Below are 21810 nucleotides of genomic sequence, written 5' to 3'. Positions count from 1 at the left end.
CAGCTGTGAATGGTTAGAGTAATCAGAGCCTGACAGGTCCTAAATCAGGAAACCAAATTTACAAGTCACTTCTGAGGATGTGACTTAAACTGTGTATGAAGTGGGAATTATGCTTCAGCTACCTAACAGGGTACAGCAAAGATGTGCATTCAGAAATGCCTTTACAAATACAGATCACTTGTGCAAGGAACAAATATTATTTTAAGACAACTAAGAATTAGCATTATACCTTACTGGAGACACAGCTGGCTTATACCACCCACTTAACAGGCATTTTCAAAGGCATTTATCCAGCATCTGCCCAACCACTGTGTGTGTGTGCATCTGTGTGTGTGTGTATAGATATACATGCACTGTATGACTGTACATGCACACAAACTTGCTCCTGTTCAAATTTCTCTTTTCTAGCCAAAAGGGAGTGCCTTTTTTTATTAACTGGAATTCACCCTGAAGCTCAGATGGAATTTTCAGAGGGCAGGACTATGGTTTACACTCTTTGTTTTCTCCATACTGTTCTATATTCTTTTTGGAAGTTTGAGATAGACAGGTAGCTAAATTACAGACTTGTAATTTCATCCAGGGATTCTGATGATCATAATACTGACAAATTTAATCTAAAATATGACACTGTAACCCACAGATAAATTCTTAATATATATACTTTTAGTATACCTAGAAGTAGTGAAATACATGCCTCATGTTAGCGTAAAATAATCTGATGCCAATCTCCTTCATGCATCTCATGCCCTACCACTCCATTCATTTGCCTCTCTATCCTCCTTATAGCTTTCTTGTACACATAAACCATAGTTCCAAGACTGTTTTCTTCAAAACTTCCAAACCATGCTGCTTGTATCCTGTGTACTTAGAGGATTATGACACCCACTGCATTATCCCCCAGAAGCTCCTCTGCCCCTTCAGAGCCACTATTATTGTAGTGGCAGAGATGTTCTTCCCCTACCCTATGGACCAAAGCATACCATAAATATTACTCATAAATTTCTAATTGCTGATTTTTACAGATCATCAGAGTGACATCAAGAGTCATATTACCACATGAAATATCACAGAAAAGGCAAGACTGGATAAGGCCCTGGGCAACCTCATCTAGCTGTGGATGTCTCTGATCACTGCAGGAAAGTTGGACTAGATGGCCTTCAGACATCTCTGTCAACTTCAAGGATTCTGTGATTCTATGATTCACAGAATTCTATTAATTACCAAAAAGTCTATTCTAAGCTTCTGCAAAGAAAGTACTAACCCTTAATTACTAATTCAACTAGTGTATAGCTTCATATAGTAGGTACCACACGCTAAAAAAATGGCAGCACAATGAGTCAAATGCATGACCACAATAGCATGAGCATTACAGCCTTTGGAGAAAAGCCCCAAATGTCATTATTTCACTACATCAAGTTGCACTGGCTAAGACCCTGAGAAAGTATTTCCTCAGACAAGTGATGTTCTAAGGTTTAGGAGAAGCTGCAAGAATCAGTGGAGACTCTCCTCCAACTTTGAAATATTCTGTATTTGCCTTCTGAGGCTTTTTTCCTATGTGCAATGAAATAGCACAACTGCCATACCAGTAACAGTTTTTGTTGTTGGTGGTGGTTTTTGTGTGTGTGGTTTTTTTTTGTTTTGTTTTGTTTTTTGTTTTTTGTTTTTTTTTTTAATAGAGATAAATTATCAGAAAAATAAGTAGCTGGCATAGAAGAAAAAAAAAGCATAATCTGGGCACATGAGTTCTCTGGACTTTTGAAGGTGCAGAAACAAGACTCTCAGCATAGCAAACATCAGACACTTAGAGAGATCAGCAAGAGCCTACATTTGGACAAAGGAGCAATGCAAAGAAAGAGAAAGTCACTAACAAATGATGTCTTATTTCTTTGAATCAAAATAAGCCTCTACTTACAGAAGACCAGACAAAACATTTGTTTCCATCCCCACGTATACAAACTCTGTGTTATAGGCAGTTTCACCAAGGCCAGGAAGTAGTGGGGCAGACTGTTCACAGATATGAAATGGAAGCATGGGCAACACTGTTGGTTTGCTGTATGTAAAAAATAATATGCTGAGAAAAAAATGCCATATTCTATCTTAGCAGTTACAAAGCCAATCATTCAGCAAAAGAAGAAATAACTTCCTGCTTTAAGCTAGACTCTCATTTGTACACATCAGATTTCTACTATGAAAATTCAGGGGCCTTCTTTTGAAGACGTGTGACGGCAAGTGACTAGAAAAAGTAGCACAACCCTAAGATGGAGGAATTTTTTTGAGTATTTATTTGAGTAACAGAGAATGTGATTGGCACTAAAATACGGCTCAATGTTGCTTCTTAACAAAAGTTAAAACTTGCTCTCTTCCCACCCACACAAAGTAATTTTGTTTAGAAACCTTCATTTCTTTTGGCCTTAACCCATATGAGGGGTGTGTGATGCACTTGGTGCCAGTAATTGCTTCCATACAAAACAAATGTTTTAAAACATTTTGCATACTTGTTATGATTATGCATGACATTTATATCGTATTTAAAACTCCAACGGATTTGCAGATTTTATTTTTGCCTTTAGGAAACAAAGGCACAACACAGAATGTTCCTCTGGTCTAAGAGAACTAAGTCAATTTTATTTTCAGTTAATATCCTATGAACTCTTAGCCTCTCAACATTTGTTTTTTCAATTGAGAACAAAAGTGTGTACACTGATGGTAAAGCTATGGGAGCTATGTACACAAGTCTGATTGCATATACATTCACACAGCACATGAAATTGGACAGTTAGTCAAATAGCTGTGCTTTAGCAATTACTCTGCATATGTTAGTTGCTGGCATTAAAAAATGATCCCAGTTCTGAAAAAACATCTGCAAAAACCTTATCCTCACAGATACAAATGCTTGATCAATCCCTTAATTTCAGAGGTGTGAGATTAGTCAGATACAGTTTCCTGGAACTAAGGCTTTTTTGAGGGAATTTTAACACACTAAAATGTATTCTTTTATATGCATAATGCTATACAAATCACTAATCAAATTCTTTACATATCTAATGATATATTACTTTAAGCATATTTCAGTTGTTGGGGTGTTGTTTTTTTTTGAATACTGAGTACCCTACTATTTGAATTCTAGTCTCAAATTTCCTTCAACTGAAATCATAGGAAATTAAATTAAGTGCACAAATCACACAGCAGTCTTTTCATGACATTCCCAAGCTTCTTTTGTAGTCCAGATTTAGTTAAATAAATGGGCAATGCCCTATTGACGTGCAGATTCAGCACCTTTCACTCCATGGCTGGCGATTCCCTCCTTTCCTCTCCGCCTTGGAGATTCCACTGTTGGCACTTCGAAGGTCAGTTGTAGGAACATGCTGAACAAACACTCCATCTAACCTGACACTGATCTGTCATCAGAGGCAAAGCATAGGCACCTGGTCTCTAATAAAGTCTTCATTTTTCTAGCAGGGCCATTCCTGACTAGTTGAGTCACAAACTCACTGAGGTCTGCCTCCTCGTTCTAGGTATTCAGTAGTTAACATTCATCAAGCTTGCAATGTTTAAGTGCTTACCAGAAGACGATGAACAGTAACAACTAAAAAACATTGTTAGTCCTTCATGTTTTTCCAACAGACAGGGAAAAGTGATTTTTTCACTATTTTTCAGGTAAGATGAAGGAAAGGGATGCCTGCCAGCAAGGTCATGGAAACCAATGGTTCCCTGCAGCTGTGGGAGAACCACAGAGAGAGAATCATAACAACAGAAGATTTTGTCTTAAGGATATTTCTGATACTTCATCCCAGTGATTCCTAATCTCTCTCCCCATCCTGTTTCACTTTAACTGCTCCCTAATCATTCTTTTTAATTGAGGAAGTCTCAAGTCCAAACCATTACACAAAAAAATCCTCCTGATTGCTCTGCTTAAACGTAACTGACAACACTTAAGCGTAATCCGCTGCCTGCCATGACAAGAAAAAGATGACATGGCTCATGGCAAATCACCATTCTATTACAATCATCATGATCCCTGTCTCCACCAACCACTTTCAAATAATCCTTATTTCTGTCATCCATTCATAATAATTTAACCCCAGATCTGTCGTGGACACACTTATTTTGTACCTCTTAACTTCCAAAGCTTCATCAGCCACACTTGAATGAAAGAGCAGAACACTTGCTTTTGCCATTAGACGCTCTCTCTGTTCACATTCTTCAGTTTCACAAATTCTTAAGTTCAGATTATCACGCAGAAGACAACTCTCAGTTCAGCGAGGTTCTCTCAGTCCAACTCCAAGTTTGAAAACATCTGTGCTCCGCTCCACAATATGAAGATTTATTACAGCTGTGTGATGCACACTTCTATCATTATTGGGGTTCATTTTAAGTATTACAAAAAATTACTTTGGCCTTAAAAACCATCTCTCTGCAAAAGCTAATGACTCTGTCATATATATATATAGATAGATAGATGTAATGCAATTATTAAAAGACACTTGAAAGCTAAATTACCACAAAGAGACACCACATATTAAATTAAACAAAAGTATCACATTGCTTAAATTTCAAAGGACTGTCACTTTTTATAGCAAGGCTTCAATGAACTTATAGCTGTGCCATTCCACTCAATGGGGTTCAACCGTGCTAATTCTCTTGGAACACGTGTATTATTGCCTAACAGATGACTGTGAAATGTGGCTTTCCAAAGGAATTATCACTTCCCTTTCTTCTTTGCAGTCAGAAGGGAAAAAAAGGTGCAGACTCCCAATGGAGGAGATGAGTCCTAGATTCTCATTTTTAACAGCAGCTGTTACAGGTAGGAAGCAGAGTTTATCCTACTACAATGTCTTTTCACCAGAAGTGCATATAAGTAATTTAAGAGAAATCCAAATATTTAAAAGTCACATACATCACCTTTAAGTGCCTCAGATAGCGTTTGGTGTGATCAATCTGCTGCAGGGAAGGACAGTGTTTTCCATGCAGGTGGTAGCTTGTTTTGTTGTGCTTTAAACTAGGAGCAAACTTCTACGTAAAATATATTCCTATTGAATTCAGTGCATCAGCACATGATGGAGAAAGTCCTGCTGACAAGTATTGGAAGTGAACATACTAACAACATTATCTATGATCAGTTGACCCATACAAGCAACTGCTAAATCTAACTGACCTACTACAGCTGCTAAAGACAAGCCATGAATTTGGTGTTCTTCTTTATGTTCAGTTGGGAAAGCTAATGTTAATTACAAATGAAGATCTAAGGTTTCTATCACACTTACACATATATAAATTACTGTTTCTACTGTCTAGTAGGTAATTTCTTTATATGACAGTGTTTAAATTATCATTATTTGTCTACAAAACTTCAAAGACTTTTATCTCCGGGGGAAAAAAAAAAAAAAAGCAGAAACTAAGCACAAACTAATGGAAAACACAGAAGAGATTCATATTTGAAGGGGCCCAGACTTCCATTTTCACATATTTAATGACTGCTGAGCAACAAAAATCTCAGCAAACCAAGACAAGAATACACTCTGAAGAATTCTAATTTCTAGGCTCAATAGGGGATATTATTAACTAATTCTTTTCTGTATCCTACCACAATTAGATATTAGAAAGAGATGTAAACAACTTTACATTTCACCCTCTGTGGCAAATTTCTTGGTTTTAATGTTTTCTATCTGAAGTTTAATGTTCTTTTAATGTAGAGATTTTTCTTGAGCAATATATCATATTTAACTCTGTAACTATCAATCAATATTCTTTTTAATTGAGGTTAATTTCTTTCAACTTTTCATAAACTTCCCCTTGGAGCACTGAGGGTTCTTGCACCTGCTGAAGAGCTTTAGTTTATTTTGCAAACCTAAACTGCCTTCTTCCCTCCCTCATAAACAGGACTCTCCTCAGGTTTTTTAAGATACTGCTAAAACATGCTATAAATTAGATAGCTTTAAAGCTAAGTGGCAGCACAGCAAACCAAAAAGAAGAGAAGGGAAAGAACATGGTGGGGAAAAAAAAAAAAAAAAAGAGAAACAGCAAAAGATCCTTATGATTACATTAAAGTAGTATTTAATATTACAGACTTGGAGCATAACCTTGGAATAGAAAAAAAAACCAGAATATTAAAAAAAAAGAATACAGAACACTTCAGGTAGAAGGAACTGACAGCAATCACAGAATCATAGAATTGCTCAGGTTGGAAAAGACCTTGACGATCATCAAGTCCAACCGCAACCTAACCATACTACCCTAACTCTAACAACCTCTGCTAAATCATGTCCCTGAGCACCACATCCAGAGGGTTTTTAAATGCATCTGGGGATGGTGACTCAACCACCTCCCTGGGGAGCCTATTCCAGTGCTTAACAGCCTTTTCTGTAAAGAAGTTTTTCCTGATATCCAACCTAAACTTACCCTGGCGCAACTTGAGGCCATTTCCCCTCGTCCTGTCACCTGTCACCAGTGAGAAGAGACCAACCCCGCTCTCACTGTAAGCACCTTTCCGATACTGGAAGAGAGCAATCAGGTCTCCCCTCAGCCTCCCCTTCCTCAGACTGAACAGCCTCAGTTCCTTTAGTCTCTCCTCAAAGGGAATATTCTCCAATCCCTTCACAAGCCTTGTTACCTTTTTTTGGACCTGCTCCAGTACCTCAGTGTCCTTTCTGTATTGAGGTGACCAAAACTGAACATAGTTGTATTGAGGTGAGGCCTCATCAATGCCGAGTACAGGGGCAGGATTACTTTCCTGCTCACCACACCATTCCTGATACAAGCCAGGATGCCACTGGCCTGTTGGTCACCTGATCATCTAGTTTAACTGCTTGATCATGTCAGGGCTAACCAAAAATTCAATCATGCTATTGATGGCACTGTCCAAATGTCTCTTGAACACTGACAAGCAGCTCTCTAGGTAGCTTGTTAAGAGTTCACACAAAGCACAGGTGAAGTAAAAAGTACAAATGTTCCTTTTTCATACACACACAAATATATACAAAACTATCTTTGTTAATTTCTCAAAAATAGGAAAAGGTAGGGGAAAATTAAGTATGACATTTGTGCAATATCAGTTCATACTGTCAAAGAATGTACTAAAAAATAACCACCTAATCATTTGTTCTAAATCCTTAGTAACTAACCAGCATTCTTTATGACTACTTTTTTTTTTTTTTTTTTTAATAACTTTATTATCAGCAGCAGTATTAAGAATGTAAAGGAAAATCAGGAATAGAAAATGTAAAAAAAGATGTGGAAAAATGCCAAAAAACAAAATTCCTGAATAGTTCATTAAAATTGAATCCAGTCTCGTTAGCTAGTGCTAAAACCCAGGCTCATCTTTATCAAACTGTAAAGCAGCATGTGAAATGCAGAAACTCACACTGACTTTTTTCTAATGTTTGTTGTACTACAGCTGCATCTCTGCACCCTAGATAAGGATGTGTATTGTTCTGGTCACTGCATAAACACTATTTTACAGAAGTTTTCATAACGGGAATAATGGTATCCTCAGCTGCATTAGGCACAGAACAGTCAGCAAGGTGATCCTTCCTCTCTGCTCTACATTGGTGAGACTGCATCTCGGGAATAATGGTATCCTCAGCTGCATTAGGCACAGAACAGTCAGCAAGGTGATCCTTCCTCTCTGCTCTACATTGGTGAGACTGCATCTGCAGTTCTACATCCAGTTCTGAGCTTTGCACAGCAAGAGTGGCCTAGAGTCACTGAGTGAATTCAGATGATGAAGAGACTGGAGCAACCTCATCCAAGGAAAAGCTGAGAGAGCTGGCCCTGTTTAGTGAGAAGGTAGTAGCTCACAGAATTATCACCAATGTGTACAAAGTCCTGAAGGGAAGGTACAAAGAGGACAAAGCCAGGCTCTTTTTGATGGTGTTTAGTGACAGGAGTGACAGGACAAAAGGCAACGGCTACAGAGTGAAATACAGTTCAGCACAAGAGGTTCAGGTGAAGCAAATACTTCACTGTGCAGGTGAGGAACCACTGGAATATGTCATCCAGAAGTTGCGGCATCACCTCAGAGATTTTCAGAATCTGCCTAGACCTGATCCTGGGCAACGCGTGCTATGTGTCCCTGCTTAAACAGAGTTCAGACTAGAAAGTCTCCAGAGTGTCAACCTTGGCCAGTCTGGCATTCTGGGATTCCAGTGAAGAAGTCAGAAGAAAAATTGATAAGGAGGAGTAAGAAGGAGAGGAGGGAAAGGTGAAGCGAAAGGGGGGAAAGAAGGGAAAGGAATAAAAGAAAGGAGGATAGGGAAGGAGGGAAGGCAGAAAGGAAGGAAAGTAGTAGAGTGAGAAAAGGGAAGCTACCTGCAAAATCATGACTGCTTATTACTTGCCAGCTTCTCTGTCATTACCAGTTGTCAGTACCACTTATTAAACACAGCAAGGTGAATTTTATACAAGGATTAAAAACCAACACAGCTGCCTTTCCTGCGTGTGGGGGGGAAAAATAAAGTCTAAAATGACAGCAATAAACAAATTAAAATATCATGGTTGCCATCTCAGGTGCAAATAACCCCTCTACCTTCCAGTGACTCAGAAAGCAAAAATGTGTGACAGAAGTCTGCTGTAAGTTAACTCTTCAAAAGACTGTCAGCATACTGCAAAGAAAAGGACTGCACATTAAGTGATCTGCCACACTGCCAGCCATCCTTGAAAGGAGCTGGGCCAGGTGCTTGGAGCAGACAAGCAGACCCACACTGTAATGTGTGTCTATTATAGGCTGCTTGATCAAAATGAACAGGTGGATGAGGCCTCCTACAAACCACTGGCAGCAGTTTCACATTCACAGACAATCCTGCTCTCATGCAGTACTTCTACCACCCCAATATCTGCTGAGGGGAATAAAAACAGAAGAGCATAAACAGTTCAGGATGTTCCTGGAATGCATCAGTAACTACTTTCTAGCACAAGAAACAACGGAGCCAATGAGGAGAGTTGTTCTGCAGGATCTCATAGTCTGGAACAAGAAATTACTCATTTTGGATGTGAAAGCTGAACGCAGCCTTGGCTGCAGTGACAAAGTGATGCTGGATTTCAAGATGAGAAGACCCTGAAACACAGCAAAAATTTGTCACAACACTGGATTTCAGGAGAGCAGACTTTGGCCTCTTCAGTGATTTGCTTTGAAGAGTCACATAATCATAGAATGGCTTAGGTTGGAAGAGACTTAATAGATCATCTAGTTCCAACGCCCTGCCATGGGTAGGGTTGTGGCCCACTATATCAGGCAGCCCAGGGTCTCATCCAGCCTAGCCTTGATAAGCATGGGGAGGGAAGCATAGTTCAAAAACACTAATTGGTACTTGAGAATCACCTCCTCTAAGGTCAAGAGCAAAACATCCCAATGAGCAGCAAATCAAGAGAAACACCTGGAGGCATGGTGAACAAGTAGATTCTAGCAAACCTTAGGCTTAAAAATGGAATATGTAGAAGGCTGAAGGAGAGATAGGTGACCTGGCAAGAATACATACAATGCCTGAGCATGCAGAGCATGGTAAGAAAAGCCAAAGCCCACCTGGAGATTAATCTGGTGAAGAATGTCAAAAGCAGAAAGAATGGCTTTAATCACTGAAAACAATCAAAAGGATGACCTGGGAAAATGCAGATCTGATGTTAAATGGGGCAGAGGCTCTGGTGACATATCATAGAAAAAAGACTCAGGAACAACTAATTCTTTGCCTTAGTCTTTACTAGTAAGACCATCCTTGAGAAATCTAAGGTCCTAGAAACCAGGAGGAAGGTCTAGATCTAGATTTTATGTGTGGAAAAGGATAATGTCAGAGAACAGACAAACTGGTAATGTACGCTCACAGTCCCTGACAAAATGCATGTGTTCTGAGGAAGCTCACTGATATCATTGTGAGGCCCATCTTGATAATCAGTGAACAAGTACAGCAAGAAGGAGAAGTACTTGAGGGTCACAAGAAAGCAGAAGTCACACCTAATTCAGGAAGGACTTAGGGAAATAAACACCAGTCAATTTTACCTCAATCTCTGAGAAAAGTGATAGAGCAGCTAAACCTGGAAAATATTTCAGAATAAGCCAGCATGGATTCAATGAGACATCATATTTGACATGATAATGTTTTCCAGTGAAATGACTGGCTTTAAAGGAAGTTCCATCTGAACATGAGGAAAAACATTTCTTATTTTGAGGGTGACACAGCACTGGAACAGGTTGCCCAGAGAGGTTGTGAAGTCTCCTTTTCTGGAGATATTCAAAACCCATCTGGATGCTTTCCTGTTAAATCTATTATAGGGAACGTGCTTTAGAAGGGAGGGTGGCCTTGATGATCTCCAGAGATCCCTTCCAATGCTAAAATTCGGTGATTCTGTGATCCCATGGATAAGAAAGAGCACTGTATATTGGCTGCTCAACAGTATCTTCTGTAAAATCTTCATATAGAAGCTGATAAAGTAAAAGTGAGATGAATGCTGAAGAGAATTGAAAATCAGCTGAATGTCTGGGCCTAGAAGGCTGTGTTCAGCGGAAAAAAAGTCTATAGCTATGTATCCCAAGGGTCAAAATTGGGTCCAATCCTGTTCAATACCTTTCATTAATCATGGAATCACAAAATATCCTGAGTTGGAAGGGACCCACAAGGATCATCGTGTCTAACTCCTGGCTCCATACAAGACCACCCAAAACTCAGACCATATGTCTGAGAGTGTTGTCCAGATGCTTCTTGAACTTTGGCAGCTCCCTGAGGAGCCTATTCCAGTGCTTGACAACCTTCTCAGTGAAGTATCTTTTCCTAATAACCAACCTTAACCTCCCTTGTTGGAGCTTTGTGCTATTCCCTCTGGTTCCATTGCTGGTCATCGGAGAGATCAGCACTCCCCTCAAGCCATCAACCACAATGAAGCATTTCATCATGGTCATCATCTCAGTTTCCTCTTATCTGGGCTGAACAAACCAATGGAATTTAGCTGCTCCTCATATGTCTTCCCCTCTATATTCATCACCATACTTGTAGCCCTCGTTTGAACACTCTCTAATAGTTTTATGCCCTTTCTGTACTATGGTGCCCAAAGCTGAACACAGTACTCAAGATGAGGCTACACCAGTACAATGTGGAGGAGGACAATCACTTCCCTCAAACAGCTAGCAATGCTGTGGCTGATGCACTGCACAATACAGTTAGCCTTCCTGGCTGCCTGGGCACACTGCTGACTCATGTTTATCTAAGTGTTGACCAAGAGCCCAGATCTGTGTCAGCAGTGACCCACCCATTAGACTGTATGTATAGCAAGGCTGCCCATAATCTAGCTGATGGGGCAGAACCTACTCTCAGCAAGTTTGCCAGTTGGGAGAAGTAGCTGATAGACCACTCTATCAGACACAATATCAGACAGAGAGTAACATATCCAGTTCTGGGTATCCCCAAACAAGAGTAAGATGAACTTACCAGACACAGTTCAGAGAAGGCCATAAAAATGATCAGTGGACTAGAGCATCCCTTCTCTTCAACATCTTCATCATTGTCATCGATGATGGTCTTGAGTGCACCCTCAGCAAGTTTGCCAATGACACCAAGCTGAGTGGTGCACTTGTCATATTAGAAAGAAGAGAAGCCATCCAGAGGGACCTCAACAGACTCAAAAGGTGGGGCTGAATAAATCTAATGAGGTTCATCACAGCAAAGTGCAAGGTTTTGCACTTGGGCCAGTGGGGGTCCTGGTGGTTGAAAAACTTAACATGCGCCAGCAGTGTGCTCTTGCAGCTTGAAAGGCCAATAGTATCTTGGGCTTCATCAGTAGGGAGGTACCAGCAGGAACAGAGAGGTGATTGTCTCTCCCTACTCTGCTGTTGTGAGGTGCCACCTGGAGTACTGCGTCCAGGTCTGGAGTCCTCACTACAGGAAAATTCGAGAGGGTTCAGAGGAGGGCCACAAAGATGATCAGAGGGCTGGAGCACCTCCCCAGAGAATACAGGCTGAGGAAACTGGGCTTGTTCAGCCTGAAGAGGAGAAGGCTGCAAGGAGACTTCATTGCAGCCTTCCAGTATTTAAAGGGGGATTATAAACAGGAGGAGAATCAACTTTTTACTCAGGTAGATAGTGATAAGACAAGGGTGAATGGTTTTAAGCTCAAGGAGGGAAGGTTGAGGTTAGATGTCAGGGAAAATTCTTCACATAAAGAGAAGTGAGGTGCTTCAAGTGGAACATGCTACCTAGACAGGATGTGGATGCCCTGTTCAAGATCAGGTTGGATGGAGCCCTGGGCAACCTGATCTAGTAGTGGATCTAGAGGTTGGTGGCCCTGCCTTTGGCAGGGGTGGGAACTTGATGATCCTATGGTTCCCTTTTAATCTAAAGCATTCTATGATTCTACGATTCCATGCATTTATGATTATCTGAGGAATGGCAGAGGCACTTGCCACTGTCTAGTGAGAAGGCAGCTAAGGAGATTATCACCAATGTGTACAAATACCCAAAGGGAAGGTGAAAAGAAAGAGGACAGAGCCTCTATGTGAATCACTTGTAGTTTTGATTAATGTTATTTTTTTGAAAGCAAAACACCTTGATTCCAAAATAGGCAGAGCTCCTCTGCCCTTAACTGAGAATACAGCACTTGTCATTTTACCAGCACAGGTTACTGCAGACACCTCAATATAATGCCTTCCTCGCATGTTCTTAAAAGTATACAGTATTAAGTTCAACTTAAGGCCTAGGCATTCTAAGAGCCCTTTTAAGACTTTTGCAGATTACTTCAGGAAGTACACAATACAATAGACAATCAACGTTAGGAGGGAAAAGTGTGCATCCTAGCCAGGAAACATATGACTGGTGGCCCACAGATGTTTGAGTGGTACATGGCCTCTGTCATTCCTCAGATAATCATAAACTCATGGAATCACAGGATCATAGAATGCTTTAGATTAGAAGGGAACCATGTACATTGTACAGCTGACAAGACAGAAAGAAGGGATGCCATTTAAAGGGATCTGGACAAGCTTGAGAATTGGTCCACATCAATTGAATGAGATTCATACAATCATAGAAGCATGAAATGGCCTGGGTTGAAAAAGACCTCAAAGAATGTGTAGTTTCAACCCCCCTGCCATGGGCAGGATTGCCAACCACTAGACCAGGCTGTCCAGAGACACATCCAGCCACATTCAGTAAGGCCAAGTATAAGGTGCTGCATCAGGGTCAGGGCAATCCCAAATATGTGTACAGACTGGGAGAAAAGTTCCTTGAAAGCAGCCCTGCTGAGAAGGACTTGGGGGTTCTGTTGGATCAAAAGCTTGACACAAGACAACAGTGTGTGCCCTGCAGCCCAAAAGGCCAGCTGTATGCTGAGTTGCATAGAGGTGTTGCCAGCAGGGAGATGGACGTGATGATCCCCCTTTACTCTGCCTCCTGCAGTACTGCATCTAGACCTCGGGCTCCTGGTACATGAAGATCATGGAGCTGCTGGATTTCAGAGGAGGACACAGAGATGATTTGAGATGTGGAGCAACTCTCCTATGAAGAGAGACTGATGCCTGTTCAGCCTGGAGAAAAGAAGACTTCAGGGAGATGTCAAGGAAGAAAACCAACTTTTTACAGTTTGATAATGACAGGACAAGGGAGAAGGGTTTAAAACTAAAGCAAGGCAAATTTAGATTAGATGTTAGGCAGATGTTAGCAGTTGGAGGGTGCTGAGCCCCTTGCACACATTGCCCAGAGAAGCTGTGGATGCACCATCACTGGAAGCATTCAAGGCCAGGTTGGAAGGGGCCTTGGGCAGCCTGAGCCATGGCAGGGCTGTTGGAACTGGATAATTTATAAGGTCCCTTCCTATCTAAGCCATTCTATGATTCCGTGACTCTGATAGCCAGAGAGAAGTCTGCAGCCAGAGCAGCCACATTTTCTGCTATGAATTACTTGGAGTTTGTAAAGCACTGTGTTTTGTGCAATAATAAATATTAAATTGGGCAAAATAAGAGGAAAGTGAAATCTAAGAGGAAAGTTAAATCTAAGTAGACAAGGAAAAGAAGGAAAGAAACAGGCGAAAGGAGGCTTCACAAACAGTCAAAAAATTGTGACAGATTTTGATGACTATTCTAAACTCTTCTAAGCTTGAGATAATACAAGTAATTATTTACAAACCAAAATTGTCAATTTCTCAATTTTTATCAAAAAGCAACTTCATATTTCTGTTACAATTAGTACGACTTAGCTACTTCTAAACTGGAGTGGAAAAACAAATTAAGAAACCATAAACTTTAAAGCAATGTATAACTTCTCCAAAAGAACAATAATCACATGACTAAAGAGCAAACAAGTAGGATGGCCAAACTTCAAGGAACAGGAATGTTTTCTGCAGTATTAAATAAAAAGTTAAAACTGCAAATGTGTGCTAGCCAAGAAAAAAAATGAAAAGAACCCCTGAAGCATTATCCATCAAGTATAAGTGAATAATGAAATAACGAATATGTCTATACCCTTGGTCTTTAATCTTACAGCAAATTACAGTATTCAAATATAGTATTTTACGCATGCAGTCTGATAACACTTTCTATCTTTCTTGGAGATTTTGTGAACGACATGATATGAAACACAATGTATTTAATGAAAGGTTTCTAAGCTGATTTCCCTACAGGTTATTTTCTTTCTTTTCTCTGGAACCCATACGAAGGATATACAGCAGGGACCAGGGGCGTATATAAAAATAAACTACCAAGCGGCATCAGAGCCGATACTCCATTCCTACAGGGGCAAGTGAATTATTAGATCTGTGTCATGAATTTTTTTTTTTTTTTTTAATATGTCATTGTTCCCACTTGAGCACATTAAATTTTCCATATCCACTTTTAAACCAATATTACCTTTTTTCCCCCCATGGTCATAATGTTCAAAGTATACATTAAGCCAATCCAACAGCTTAAGTCACACACCAGTTATATGTAAAGTAGGATAAACTATAACCTTTTGATTTTACTCTCTATGAACTTATACTTCAGTGCCTAAAGAGAAAAGAAGCAAAACAAATCAAAGTGTCTCGTGGGAAAAAAATTAGACTAATATTCATTTTGCATTTGGTCATGAACATTTTTTCTGACTTTGTGTATTCATGAAAGTACATTATAAGTGTGTATATATATATATATATATTTTTTTTTTTTTTGCATTATAACAAATTTAACATATATAAACCTTTCAAATCAAAGCTAAAGGCATTTTTGGTTTTTGAAGATGTGATTGCCAATTATTTTTGCACTAGTGCACATAAACAGGAAGGACAGATTCTTAGGTATGAGTTATATATTCCTGTACAAAATAATTGTATATTCTATGAAGACTGATTCTTTTTCTAGAGAAATATACAACAACACAAGGGAAATCTTGTACCAGCAGCATAACTGAAGTGGCAAGACACAATATTAGAAAAACAGAGCTGCTTTCATTACTGTGATGCTGTGTGTCAGAATGTCTCTCCTTAATGAACCTGTTTGCAATAAGACTCCGGGTGCAAAGAGGCTATTTAGAGAGCCTATTGTGTCTATAGTGAGTCCTTCAAATATCTTCCCACCATTAGACATGCCGCATTGACCAATTCTGTCCTGATTGCTGTTCTTTTTAGTATCAAGGGACATTCTTGCCCAGACAGACCGATGGATCAGAAACTGCAGTTCATAAAATGTTTACACTGTACACACATTCACACAGTGATACAAGCAACAGAGTCCCAGATCACACAGCATGTTGAATGTGCCAGTGTCATCTCAAGGCTTATGACTTTCCAATATCTATGAAAGGATTTGGGTTAAACTTTGCTTGTGCTGCCTGCCTGTCATTCTGACAAAAGCCTTGGTTTTTTTTCACCTGTTCAGAACATAACCATGCCCATAGCTCACATGGGAACATTTCAGACAAATGTTTCCTTTGTCACAAAGCCCTTTTGCTCAGTTGAGATCATCTCTTAATTGCTGACAGCAGAAAAGGACCAGACATGTGACACCATCAAAGACCAAAAAACTTTGCTGTGAATAAACAAAACAAAAACAAAAGTCTACCTAAAAGATTATGAATTACTACTCACAGTGACAGCAGCAAAGAACAAGGGACTTTCCTCTACAGTAATTACAGAAATACTTTGTTACTGTGTGGAGCCCTGTAAATTAGTCCCTTTGTAAGAGATTTTGTGAGGGTAGTTTGATCAGTCACAGAGTTCCTATCTATCAAGGCAGTGGTTTACTTATTAGCCACTAATTAATGTGCTTTATTCTCACCTTTCATGAACCTCATGTCAGACAGGCTCTCCACAGGAAGCCTTTTACATTTTAACTTTTCTGTGGTCTTACCCTTGAATTTTCCTAAAGATAATTCACCTGCCACCTCCACCTGAAGGCTCCAAATCCCGTGCACAAGTGACACAGAGCAAATGCTATATGAAAAACCAGACTATCTGTTTGCCAACGCAGCTCAAGAACTATGCACTTTATGCTCCATTTAGTATGGAACACATACGTGTCACCAGCTGAACGCAGAGAGAGTGGAGTAAAACCTACACAACAAATTTTTTAAGTGATAAATGTGAAGGCAAAAGAAAAGGTGTTACAGAAATCATCCTCAAAATAAGAGTTGGTACACTGTAGGTACTTTCGGAAGAAGTGGCTGTTGCCTAAAAATTTCAAGCAAGAAAGCGTACAGCTTCTAGGTTTTGCTCAAAGAACAAAGGAAACATTTCTTGCTAAAGGCTACCTGGATAGATGAGAACTGGAAGAAAAAAACTTTATCAGCCGTATTTTGTACCTAGGAAACTAAGGCACGAGGAATTGCACACTACTGAACAAATGTAAAGGCTACATAAAATCATTTTCTGCTAAGTAATACAGAAATGCAATATACAAGGGCTGCTCCAAAAGTAATGCCTCCTGTTTTATTATGTTGGTCCAGAACATCCGAGGCAGATGGTGATGGTATAGCAATAAAAGCTGAATCTCTGCCAGTATTCCACTACATGTCATCTTGTGACAGATGACAGCAGAGGGGCAGTCTGACAAAAGGGCATCTGACATGGAAGTGCGTATGGAGCAGTGGTGTGTCACTGAATTCCTCCATAAGGAAAAAAAAAAATCACACATTGACATTCATCAGTGCTTGCTGAATGTTGACGGAGACCAAGCAGTGGATGTGAGCACAGTGAGGCAGTGCACTGTGTGTCAGCAGTGGTGAGTGACAGTGACCACTTCTGCTGGTACAGATTTTTATGAGCGCAGCATGCAGGCTCTTGCTCATTGCTGATGAAAATGTACAGCTAATTGCAGAGAGTTGAATCAGTGTTTCGGAGCAGAGGATTTGGTCTATCGAGCAGTGTTATTATGATCTTCGTATCTGTTGTAGTTTCCATGGATATAAAAGGGAGGCATTACTTTCAGAGTGACCTAGTTAGTAGTAATTGTTGGTAAGTTTATGAAAACTGGTACTGTGTTTTATGTGGCTGACTGACACATGAGGTAGAAGTAGATTTGTTTAAAAGGTAATCCTTTCAATCTGCTCATCTGGCTCACCATATTAATCTAAAAAAGAAGATTATGATATTTTGGATTGAATTCTTTCCTAAAACATGCACAAGTCTTTATGAAATGTGAACACTATCTGAGAGCCAAATTTCGCCAAGAGGTAAACTGTGTTACATACATTACAGGCATGTAATAAACACTTTCAGAATTAGCAAACTCTTTATTTTGATAAAATTTTCTACCTTATGCATCTTCCATAAACTGAGATTAAATCTTTCTATGTTTTCTGTCTATATTTTGCCTGTACAAACATTCTTCCAGAGTTGTGCCCTGTTACATCAAGAACACATTCTTATTCTTACTCATTCCACATCTTTCCATACGATACGTTCATCAGCTTCTGCTCACCTGTCCAGTAGACCTGTTTAATGGCTACATTTAATACTATAGGTTGCATTTATAAGTAAAAAAATTATAGTTATGCACTTGAGTGGGCAAACTTTTCATTGTTGCAGTTTCTCAGTTTGTCAGAATTGTACTTTCACCTTAACGATAGGCATATTAAGACGGTGAAGCCAATCTTCCTAGTCTGAAATCTCCTAATTCATATGCTGCTGTTTCATCTGTATGTGAAGTCTGTCTTCTGTGACGTTCGCTCTGCAGCAGACCGTGGGCTCTTCAAGGACCCATACCAAAGTGTCTTCTGCAGCTGGCTACCTCTGCAGACATAGATACTGATGCCACCTCTCTACTATCATATCTGTATGTTAACCATACAAACTGCAATCACTATACAATTCTCAAAACCTGAGTTTTCAAAAAATTCCAGGAAAATAATGACATATAGAACTGAAATTGTGCTCTGCCAGACAGGCTCAACAGTTATGCTGTTTATCTTGATTTGCAACATCTACCAAATGAATTGAACCTAAGTTAGCTTCTGCTTTTAGTCTTTAAAATTTCCCAAAGACTTTCATCGCATCTTTCCTTGACTTTTAAGAGAACTGTCTCATCTAGGCCCTGCAATGTGGCTTCAGACACTTTTTTGTTTTATACATAAAAAAACACACATAGAAACATCCTATGAGGCCTACACCACAGCTATGCAAAACTTTTATGCACAGACTCCAGTGTTTTCCTACCCTACTCTCTCCTTTCTACACCAAATCAGAACAAGAAGTATCATAAGATCTTCAGTTACAGAAAGTAAAATTTTCTAAGATAATCAAGAATAGAAAATGTAAAATACATTTTACTTTTTCTCTAATTATCACATCATGTTGAATAGAAGTTCTTCAGACATGTCTTATTAATCACAGAATTTAGATGCAAATTTCCATTTTTCACTAGCTTTCCTCACATGTAGCTGGAAAGAAAGCAGTCTTAATTGATAGACTCATATCTTCTGGAGCCATATCACTACTCTTGTAAATGAGGTTACTAAGTTCACCAAACAGTTACTTAAGCAGCTTTCCATTCCTATCAGACAGACAAAATCTAAAACAACCTCTCTCCTGGTCTTTCCCTACCAAGGAACCAAATTGACTTAAATCTGGATGATTTTGCCTGAGCTACACATGAGAATATTCACACAAATGTTCCAGGAACAACGTAGTAGGAGAATGACAAACAACTTCTTCCATGCTGAGAGAAGGAAACAGAATACATCTGTCCAGAGTTGCAATTTTAAGGAATAAAGCATGCATCTGATATGACTGAGCTATTACGTTTCTTTTATTACACCTAATGGTCAAAGGCACTCCAAAGGCACTCTTTACAGTCAGATATAAGCTATTATGGCATCTTCTGCCTTCTAGCTCTGAAGTGCCATTTTGGCAGAAAAAACAAAACTACAGACTGAATTAATAGGTCATAGCTTGTCCTCATGGAAATTCTAAATTATTACTTTTACCATACATTCTCACATTTAAAAGAAAATGCATTCTTTTCAGTAAACTCTTAACCATATTAAATATGCCAGTTTTCAAAAGAAGGAAAACAGATAATAAATAAGTAAAAGAAAACAAAGAAATTACTTGTAATGCATACATCACTGGAAAGTGAAACACAACCAGAAACCAAGTAATACGTACTGTAATAACTTAAGTATAGAACAGGCAAATAAACAGATGGAAGGTGCAATTAGGGGAGACAATTAGTATTAAATTATGCTGTTTTTTCTTAACTTGGTTTCCAAAGATCAAATTCAGATGTTGTGTGTACTCATAGTCTTTGGAAGAGTAAATAAAACATTCTGCGCCTTGCACTCCATAAATCTCATACTTAACTTACCATACAAATTAAATCCAAACACAAACATAATTGTAAAACCTTCTCCTTTCCCACAAAGCAGTCATACAACCAAACCAATCAACACGTTAAAATTATGAATGTCAATGCTTTAGTTTCAAATTCAAATTATTAAACAAAGATGTCATTAGTGAAAATGAGCTATAGCTGGCTCTTGGGTATAAAAAATGTCTGAAAAATTCACATCCAACTGGATCTTGTCTAAACATTTAAGTCTTGGGTGTATTAATAAGAGCATGACCAGCAGACAAAGGGAGGTAAGTCTCCCCCCTTATTCTCCCCTGGTGAGGCTACAGTAAGACTGCTGTGTCCAGTTCTGGGCTCCCCAGAGCAAAAAAGACAAAGATTCGGAAAAGTTCAGCATAGGGCCTCAAAGATGATAAAGGGCCTGGAGCATCTCCTGTATGAGGAAAGGCTGAGTAACCTGAACTTTCAGCCTGGGAATAAGAAGACAGAGGAGGGATCTGATCTTTAGATATAAGAAAGGTGTGAGGCAAATGGATGAGGCCTGGCAATTCTCAGTGGGGTGTAGCAATAGGACAAAGAGAAAAAGCCTAAAACTTAAGCACAGAAAGTTCCATAATATATGAAAGGACTTCTTTATGGTAAGGGTGATGGAGTGCTGCCCAGAGAGGTTGTGAAGTCTCCTTTTATGGAAAAATTCAAGACTTGTCTGGACACCTATCTGGTAGGTGTCCACTTGGATTCCTGATTTAGTAGGGGTGTTGGACTCAGTGATCCACTGAGCTTCTTTCCAACCCCTGCAATTCTGTGATTCTGTGAAGTCCTTATAGATAGCTCTTTGCTATTCAGCTGATGGGACTCCTAATCTGTGTTTTTGCTCCTGTCCCCATAGTAAAAACTGCTAGGTTTCAAGAAGTATTGATTTCTGAAGTTAGCCACAGTCCTCCTGAAGGCCTGCAGATTTGGTATCCAGATTTTATTTTATTTTTTTCTGATCAACTACTTTCAAAAAGCATGTCTCCAAACTGAATCAGAATTGATCAGAATACAAAGCTTGCAAGACTTTTTACGAAATATGATCAAACAATAAATAAGAATAATTTCAAGACATATATTTGACAATCTGTACTACCTATTCCTTTGAGAAACCCAAGGATAACATAATCAGCCAAATTCATTTATAATGTGAATATATTAAAATACATCTCATCATAAAAAGCTCAACTTTTCCTCTTCTTAATAATCTAAAAAATATCCAGAATTTACAGCGTACAGAAAAAAATTATAGATCTGGACAGCAGAAGAGGGAAATGATCTACAGAATGGAAGATTTTCACTTTGACCCTTAGAAGTCTTGCAGTATTCCTTTACTCACTGCAGTTTTACTCCAAGAGAAGTAGTACACACATTCAGGATCCAGGCTAGTTTAGATTGCCTACAATGAGGCTGAGAGATAAGAAGAAATTATTTGTTGCTCAATCACATCTCTGTAACTTCTGACAGAACATGAAGAAACTTTCAGACATTAACAGAAATGGAGAATGTTTTTTTGTTTTATTTTTAAATGTGGCATAAGAAAAAAAGGGAGAACTCCCACCTGTCAGGAAAATAAATAAATATCAGGAACATTCAAATATATATAGGTCACTCTGAAAGTAATGCCTCCTATTTATTTCTATGGAAACTGCAACAGATACAAAGAGCATAATAACACTATTTAACAGAGCAAATCTTCAGCTGTAAAAGACTGTTTTTCAACAGAGTCACCATCATTAGCTTTGCATTTTCACCGGCGATGAACAAGAGACTGTCACCCTTGTGCAGATCTGCATGGTGATCTGGAACATGGCTGGCATTACATGTCACTGTCACCACTGCTGAAGCACTCCACCCACGGCATCACTGTGCTCACATCCAGTGTTGTGTTTCCAGAAACATTCAGCGGGCTTCAATGTATGCCAAGGGCTGCCATTATTAATATTATTTATTTATTTATTTATTTATTGGCATGGAGAAATTTAATTTCACCCCTTTGTTTCATACGCACTTCCTTGTCAGGCGCCATTTTGTCAGACTGCCCC

The 21810-nt window shown here is 39.2% G+C and overlaps 1 protein-coding gene across 4 annotated transcripts in view; it reads right to left on the bottom strand.

The window, feature by feature from the left end:
• The window catches only part of BNC2 (basonuclin zinc finger protein 2), a 341707-nt gene that overhangs the window by 252671 nt on the left and 67226 nt on the right, over positions 1-21810 (bottom strand). The window lies entirely within an intron of this gene.

The sequence above is a fragment of the Phasianus colchicus genome, chromosome Z, assembly GCF_987193195.1.
Source record: "Phasianus colchicus chromosome Z, bPhaCol1.hap1.1, whole genome shotgun sequence".
In the NCBI taxonomy this organism is placed as follows: Eukaryota; Metazoa; Chordata; class Aves; order Galliformes; family Phasianidae; genus Phasianus; species Phasianus colchicus.
The sequence above is the reverse complement of the archived record's forward strand: the minus strand, read 5'-3'. Positions and strand labels throughout refer to the sequence as shown.